Raw genomic sequence first — 7,730 nt, forward strand, 5'->3', positions numbered from 1 at the left:
CTGTTCTAGTTGTTTAATCTAGTAATGATCCCTGTTCTAGTGTTCTAATCTAGTAGAATGATCCCTGTTCTAGTTGGCTAATCTAGTAGATGATCCCTGTTCTAGGTGTTCTAATCTAGTAGATGATCCCTGTTCTAGTTGTCTAATCTAGTAGATGATCCCTGCTCTAGTTGTTATAATCTAGTAGATGATCCCTGTTCTAGTTGTTCTAATCTAGTAGATGATCCCTGTTCTAGTTGTTCTAATCTAGTAGATAATCCCTGTTCTAATCTAGTAGATGATCCCTGTTCTAGTTGTTCTAATCTAGTAGATGATCCCTGCTCTAGTTGTTTATAATCTAGTAGATAATCCCTGTCTAGTTGTTCTAATCTAGTAGATGATCCCTGTTCTAGTGTTTATAATCTAGTAGATGATCCTGCTCTAGTTGTTATAATCTAGTAGATGATCCCTGCTCTAGTTGTTATAATCTAGTAGATGATCCCTGTTCTAGTTGTTATAATCTAGTTGATGATCCTGTTCTATTGTTCTAATCTAGTAGATGATCCCTGCTCTAGTTGTTATAATCTAGTAGATGATCCCTGTTCTAGTTGTTCTAATCTAGTAGATGATCCCTGTTCTAGTTGTTCTAATCTAGTAGATGATCCCTGCTCTAGTTGTTTCTAATCTAGTAGATGATCCCTGTTCTAGTTGTTCTAATCTAGTAGATGATCCCTGCTCTAGTTGTTATAATCTAGTAGATGATCCCTGTTCTAGTTGTTCTAATCTAGTAGATGATCCCTGTTCTAGTTGTTCTAATCTAGTAGATGATCCCTGCTCTAGTTGTTATAATCTAGTAGATGATCCCTGCTCTAGTTGTTATAATCTAGTAGATGATCCCTGTTCTAGTTGTTATAATCTAGTAGATGATCCTGCTCTAGTTGTTATAATCTAGTAGATGATCCCTGCTTAGTTGTTATAATCTAGTAGATGATCCTGCTCTAGTTGTTCTAATCTAGTAGATGATCCCTGCTCTAGTTGTTATAATCTAGTAGATGATCCCTGTTCTAGTTGTTCTAATCTAGTAGATGATCCCTGTTCTAGTTGTTATAATCTAGTAGATGATCCCTGTTCTAGTTTTTCTAACTAGTAGATGATCCCTGTTCTAGTTGTTCTAATCTAGTAGATGATCCCTGTTCTAGTTGTTCTAATCTAGTAGATGATCCCTGTTCTAGTTGTTCTTAATCTAGTAGATGATCCCTGCTCTAGTTGTTCTAATCTAGTAGACGATCCCTGTTCTAGTTGTTCTAATCTAGTAGATGATCCCTGTTCTAGTTGTTAATCTAGTAGATGATCCCTGTTCTAGTTGTTCTAATCTATAGATGATCCCTGTTCTAGTTGTTCTAATCTAGTAGATGATCCCTGTCTAGTTGTTCTAATCTAGTAGATGATCCCTGTTCTAGTTGTGCTAATCTAGTAGATGATCCCTGTTCTAGTGTTCTAATCTAGTAGATGATCCCTGTTCTAGTTGTCTAATCTAGTAGATGATCCCTGCTCTAGTTGTTATATCTAGTAGATGATCCCTGTTCTAGTTGTTCTAATCTAGTAGATGATCCCTGTTCTAGTTGTTCTAATCTAGTAGATAATCCCTGTTCTAATCTAGTAGATGATCCCTGCTTTCTAGTTGTTCTAATCTAGTAGATGATCCCTGCTCTAGTTGTTATAATCTAGTAGATGATCCCTGCTCTAGTTGTTATAATCTAGTAGATGATCCCTGTTCTAGTTTTTAATCAGTAGATAATCCCTGTTCTAGTTGTTTATATCTAGTAGATGATCCCTGTTCTAGTTGTTATAATCTAGTAGATGATCCCTGTTCTAGTTGTTATAATCTAGTAGAAATCCCTGTTCTAGTTGTTCTAATCTAGTAGATGATCCCTGTTCTAGTTGTTATAATCTAGTAGATGATCCCTGCTCTAGTTGTTATAATCTAGTAGATGATCCCTGCTCTAGTTGTTATAATCTAGTAGATGATCCCTGTTCTAGTTGTTATAATCTAGTAGATGATCCCTGTTCTAGTTTGTATAATATAGTAGATGATCCCTGTTCTAGTTGTTATAATCTAGTAGATGATCCCTGTTCTAGTTGTATAATCTAGTAGATAATCCCTGTTCTAGTTGTTATAATCTAGTAGATGATCCCTGTTCTAGTTGTTATAATCTAGTAGATGATCCCTGTTCTAGTTGTTATAATCTAGTAGATAATCCCTGTTCTAGTTGTTCTAATCTAGGTAGATGATCCCTGTTCTAGTTGTTATAATCTAGTAGATGATCCCTGCTCTAGTTGTTATATCTAGTAGATGATCCCTGCTCTACTTGTTATAATCTAGTAGATGATCCCTGTTCTAGTTGTTATAATCTAGTTGATGATCCCTGTTCTAGTTGTTCTAATCTAGTAGATGATCCCTGTTCTAGTTGTTCTAATCTAGTAGATGATCCCTGCTCTAGTTGTTATAATCTAGTAGATGATCCCTGTTCTAGTTGTTCTAATCTAGTAGATGATCCCTGTTCTAGTTGTTCTAATCTAGTAGATGATCCCTGCTCTAGTTGTTATAATCTAGTAGATGATCCCTGTTCTAGTTGTTCTAATCTAGTAGATGATCCCTGTTCTAGTTGTTCTAATCTAGTAGATGATCCCTGCTCTAGTTGTTATAATCTAGTAGATGATCCTGCTCTAGTTGTTATAATCTAGTAGATGATCCCTGTTCTAGTTGTTATAATCTAGTAGATGATCCCTGCTCTAGTTGTTATAATCTAGTAGATGATCCCTGCTCTAGTTGTTATAATCTAGTAGATGATCCCTGCTCTAGTTGTTCTAATCTAGTAGATGATCCCTGCTCTAGTTGTTATAATCTAGTAGATGATCCCTGTTCTAGTTGTTCTAATCTAGTAGATGATCCCTGTTCTAGTGTGTCTAATCTAGTAGATGATCCCTGTTCTAGTTGTTCTAATCAGTAGATGATCCCTGTTCTAGTTGTTCTAATCTAGTAGATGATCCCTGTTCTAGTTGTTCTAATCTAGTAGATGATCCCTGCTCTAGTTTTCTAATCTAGTAGAGATCCCTGTCTAGTTGTTCTAATCTAGTAGATGATCCCTGTTCTAGTTGTTCTAATCTAGTAGATGATCCCTGTTCTAGTTGTCAATCTAGTAGATGATCCCTGTTCTAGTTGTTCTAATCTAGTAGATGATCCCTGTTCTAGTTGTTTCTAATCTAGTAGATGATCCCTGTTCTAGTTGTTCTAATCTAGTAGATGATCCCTGTTCTAGTTGTTCTTAATCTAGTAGATGATCCCTGCTCTAGTTGTTATAATCTAGTAGATGATCCCTGTTCTAGTTGTTAAATCTAGTAGATGATCCCTGCTCTAGTTGTTATAATCTAGTAGATGATCCCTGTTCTAGTGTTATAATCTAGTAGATGATCCCTGTTCTAGTTGTTAATCTAGTAGATGATCCCGTTCTAGTTGTTATAACTAGTAGATATCCCTGTTCTAGTTGTTAATCTAGTAGATGATCCCTTTCTAGTTGTTAAAATCTAGTAGATGACCCTGTTCTAGTTTGTATAATCTAGTAGATGTCCCTGTTCTAGTTGTTATTAATCTAGTAGATGATCCCTGTTCTAGTTGTTTAAAATCTAGTAGATGATCCCTGTTCTAGTTGTTATAATCTAGTAGATTATCCCTGTTCTAGTTGTTAAATCTAGTAGATGATCCCTGTTCTAGTTGTTAAAATCAGTAGATGATCGTTCTAGTTGTTAATCTAGAGATATCCCTGTTCTAGTTGTTATAATCTAGTAGATGATCCCTTTCTAGTTGTTATAATCTAGTAGATGATCCCTGTTCTAGTTGTTATAATCTAGTAGATGATCCCTTTCTAGTTGTTATAATCTAGTAGATACCCTGTGTCTAGTGTTATAATCTAGTAGATGATCCCTGCTCTAGTTGTTATAATCTAGTAGATGATCCCTGTTCTAGTTGTTATAATCTAGTAGATGATCCCTGTTCTAGTTGTTATAATCTAGTAGATGATCCCTGTTCTAGTTGTTCTAATCTAGTAGATGATCCCTGCTCTAGTTGTTATAATCTAGTTGATGATCCCTGCTCTAGTTGTTATAATCTAGTAGATGATCCCTGTTCTAGTTGTTATAATCTAGTAGATGATCCCTGCTCTAGTTGTTATAATCTAGTAGATGATCCCTGTTCTAGTTGTTATAATCTAGTAGATGATCCCTGTTCTAGTTGTTAAAATCTAGTAGATGATCCTGTTCTAGTTGTTATAATCTAGTAGATGATCCCTGTTTCAGTTGTTATAATCTAGTAGATGATCCCTGTTCTAGTTGTTAAAATCTAGTAGATGATCCCTGTTCTAGTGTTTATAATCTAGTAGATGATCCCTGTTCTAGTTGTTTATAATCTAGTAGATGATCCCTGTTCTAGTTTTATAATCTAGTAGATGATCCCTGCTTCTAGTTGTTATAATCTAGTAGATGATCCCTGTTCTAGTTGTTAAATCTAGTAGATGATCCCTGTTCTAATTGTTATAATCTAGTAGATGATCCCTGTTCTAGTTGTATAATCTAGTAGATGATCCCTGTTCTAGTTGTTATAATCTAGTAGATGATCCCTGTTCTAGTTGTTATAATCTAGTAGATGATCCCTGTTCTAGTTGTTCTAATCTAGTAGATGATCCCTGTTCTAGTTGTTATAATCTAATTGATGATCCCTGTTCTAGTTGTTATAATCTACAGTGTGTTCAGAAAGTATTCAAACCCCTCACCTTTGCCACATTTTGTTACGTTACAGCCTTATTCTAAAATGGATTCAATAAAATAAAAAAAAATCAATCTACACACAATACCCCATAATGACAGTGAAAACAGGGTGAGATTTTTTTGCAAATTATAAAATATAAAAAACAGAAATACCTTATTTACATAATTATTCAGACCCTTTAGCGCAGGTGCATCCTGTTCCATTGATCATCCTTGATATGTTTATACAACCTGATTGGAGTCTACCTGTGGTCAATTCAATTGATTGGACATGATTTGGAAAGGCACACACCTGACTATATAAGGTCCCACAGTTAAACAGTGCATGTCAGAGCAAAAACCAAGCCATGATGTAGAAGAAATTGTGCCGTAGAGCTCCAAAACAGGATTGTGTCGAGGCACAGATCTGGGGAAAATATTTCAGCAGCATTGAATGTCCCCAATTACAAGTGGCCTCCATCATTCTTAAATGGAACAAGTTTGGAACTCTTCCTAGAGCCCAGACTGAGAAAAAAGGGGGAGAAGGGCCTTGGTCACGGAGGTGACCAAGAACCCAATGGTTACCCTGACAGAGCTCCAGAGTCCTCTGTGGAGATGGGAGAACCTTCCAGAAGGACAACCATCTCTGCAGCACTCCACCAACCAGGGCTTTATGGTAGAGGTGCCAGACGGAAGCCACTCCTCAGTAAAAGGCACATGACAGCCCGCTTGGAGTTTACCAAAAGGCACCTAAAGGACTCTCAGACCATGAGAAAACCAGATTCTCTGGTCTGATGAAACCAAGATTGAACTCTTTGGCCTGAATGCCAAGCATCATGTCTGGAGGAAGCCTGGCACCATCCCTACGGTGAAGCATGCTGGTGGCAGCATCATGCTGTGGGGATGTTTTTCAGCAGCAGGGACTGGGAGACTAGTCAGGATCGAGGGAAAGATGAAAAGAGCAAAGTACAGAGAGATCCTTGATGAAAAACTAGCTCAGGAAATCAGACTGGGTGAAGGTTCACCTTCCAACAGGACAACGACCCTAAGCACACACCCAAGACAACACAGGAGTGGCTTTGGGACAAGTCTCTGAAAGTCCTTAACTGGCCCAGCCAGAGTCAGGACTTGGACCCAATCGAACATTGCTGGAGAGACCTGAAAATAGCTGTACAACAACGCTCCCCATCCAACCTGACATGAGCTAGAGAGGATCTGCAGAGAAAAATGGGAGAAACTCCCCAAATACAGGTGTGCCAAGCTGGTAGCGTCATACCCAAGAAGACTCCAAGCTCTATTCACTGCCAAAGATTCAACAAAGCACTGAGTAAAGAGTCTGAATACTTATGGAAATGTGATAGTTTTTTTATTTGTAATAAATGTGAAAAATTCTAAAAACCTGTTTTTGCTTTGTCATTGTGGGTTATAAGGGGAAAAATAAAATGCACAACATTTTAGAATAAAGCTGAAACAAAACATATCGAAAAAGGGGACTGAATACTTTCCCGAATACACTGTATGGATTAGGGTCTGAGACATCGGTATAAAGTCTGAGCTATGTCCCAAATGGCACCCTATTCCCTATAAACACCCGTTAGGTGCTTTTGACCCAATCTATGGAATAGGATGTATGGTGCACGACTCTGGTCAGTAGTCGTATAGGGAGCAGGATGTCATTTGGGACCCGAGGCCTCACCTGTCTGTGTCGGGACCGTTCTTGGCGATGATCATCTTTAACTTGCCCAGGCCTCCTACGGGTGCTCTGTCAGTCCCCGTCGTAAACTGGAGGAAGGTACCTCTGAGACATCGGTATAAAGTCTGAGCTATGTCCCAAATGGCACCCTATTCCCTATAAACACCCGTTAGGTGCACTGCTTTTGACCCAATCTATGGAATAGGATAATGAACAGGGTACCATTTGGGACCCGAGGCCTGTTCTCACCTGTCTGTGTCGGACCGTTCTTGGCGATGATCATCTTAACTTGCCCAGGCCTCCTACAGGTGCTCTGTCAGTCCCCGTCGTAAACTGGAGGAAAAGTCTCTTATCCTCTCTCACCATTGAATGCACCGTCTCCCAGAAGTCTCTATGAGTGAGAAATAGAGGAATACAATTTTTTTTTAAATTTACATTTTTTGGTCTGGGTGTATATGGAATCTGTATTACAGTTTTTCCTAATGAAACAGCAGTAGCTTCGGTACGTGACAAAACACAGACACTAAATGTGTGTGTGTGTGTGTGTGTGTGTGTGTGTGTGTGTGTGTGTGTGTGCAATAAGGCCCGAGGAGGTATATGGCCAACGGGGCTGTTCTTATGCGCGAAGCAACACGACGTCCTTAGCCATGACGTATTAGCCACAAACTCCCGAGATGCCTTATTGCGATTATAAACTGGTTAGCAACATAATTAGAGCAGTAAAAATACATGCTTTTGTCATACCCGTGGAATTCGGTCTGATACGCCATGGCTGATATACCATATATATATAGCGTATTAACGATACAGCATGGTTTGTCGAGATCGGTGTGGAAGACTTGACTGGCCTCCACAGAGCCCTGACCTCAACCCCATGAACACCTTTGGGATGAATTGGAACGCCGACTGCGAGCCAGCCTAATCCCCAACATCAGTGCCCGACCTCACTAATGCTCTTGTGGCAAAATTAAAGCAGTCCCTGCAGTAATGTTCAACTCTAGTGGAAGCCTTCCAGAATGGCTGTTATGCAGCAATGTCCAACATCTAGTGGAAAGCCTTCCCAGAAGAGTGGAGGCTGTTATAGCAGCAATGTTCCAACATCTAGTGGAAGCTTCCCAGAAGAGTGAGCTGTTAAGCAGCAATGTTCCAACTCTAGTGGAAAGCCTTCCCAGAAGAGTAGAGGCTTTTGAATGAGATGTTGAGAGAGCAGGTGTCCACATACTTTTGGTCATGTGTGTATATACTGAACAAAAATATA

The 7,730-nt window shown here is 38.8% G+C and overlaps 1 long non-coding RNA gene across 1 annotated transcript in view; it reads right to left on the minus strand.

Annotated features, from left to right (window-relative positions):
- The window catches only part of LOC139026162 (uncharacterized), a 12,496-nt gene extending 5,932 nt beyond the window's left edge, over positions 1-6,564 (minus strand). The window contains exon 1 of the long non-coding RNA XR_011477872.1: positions 6,476-6,564. This is a non-coding gene — a long non-coding RNA (uncharacterized lncRNA). The remainder of the gene's footprint in view (positions 1-6,475) is intronic.
- Between the last annotated feature and the right edge of the window lie 1,166 nt (positions 6,565-7,730).

This window comes from Salvelinus sp. IW2-2015, unplaced genomic scaffold (assembly GCF_002910315.2).
Source record: "Salvelinus sp. IW2-2015 unplaced genomic scaffold, ASM291031v2 Un_scaffold4035, whole genome shotgun sequence".
NCBI classification, from domain to species: Eukaryota; Metazoa; Chordata; class Actinopteri; order Salmoniformes; family Salmonidae; genus Salvelinus; species Salvelinus sp. IW2-2015.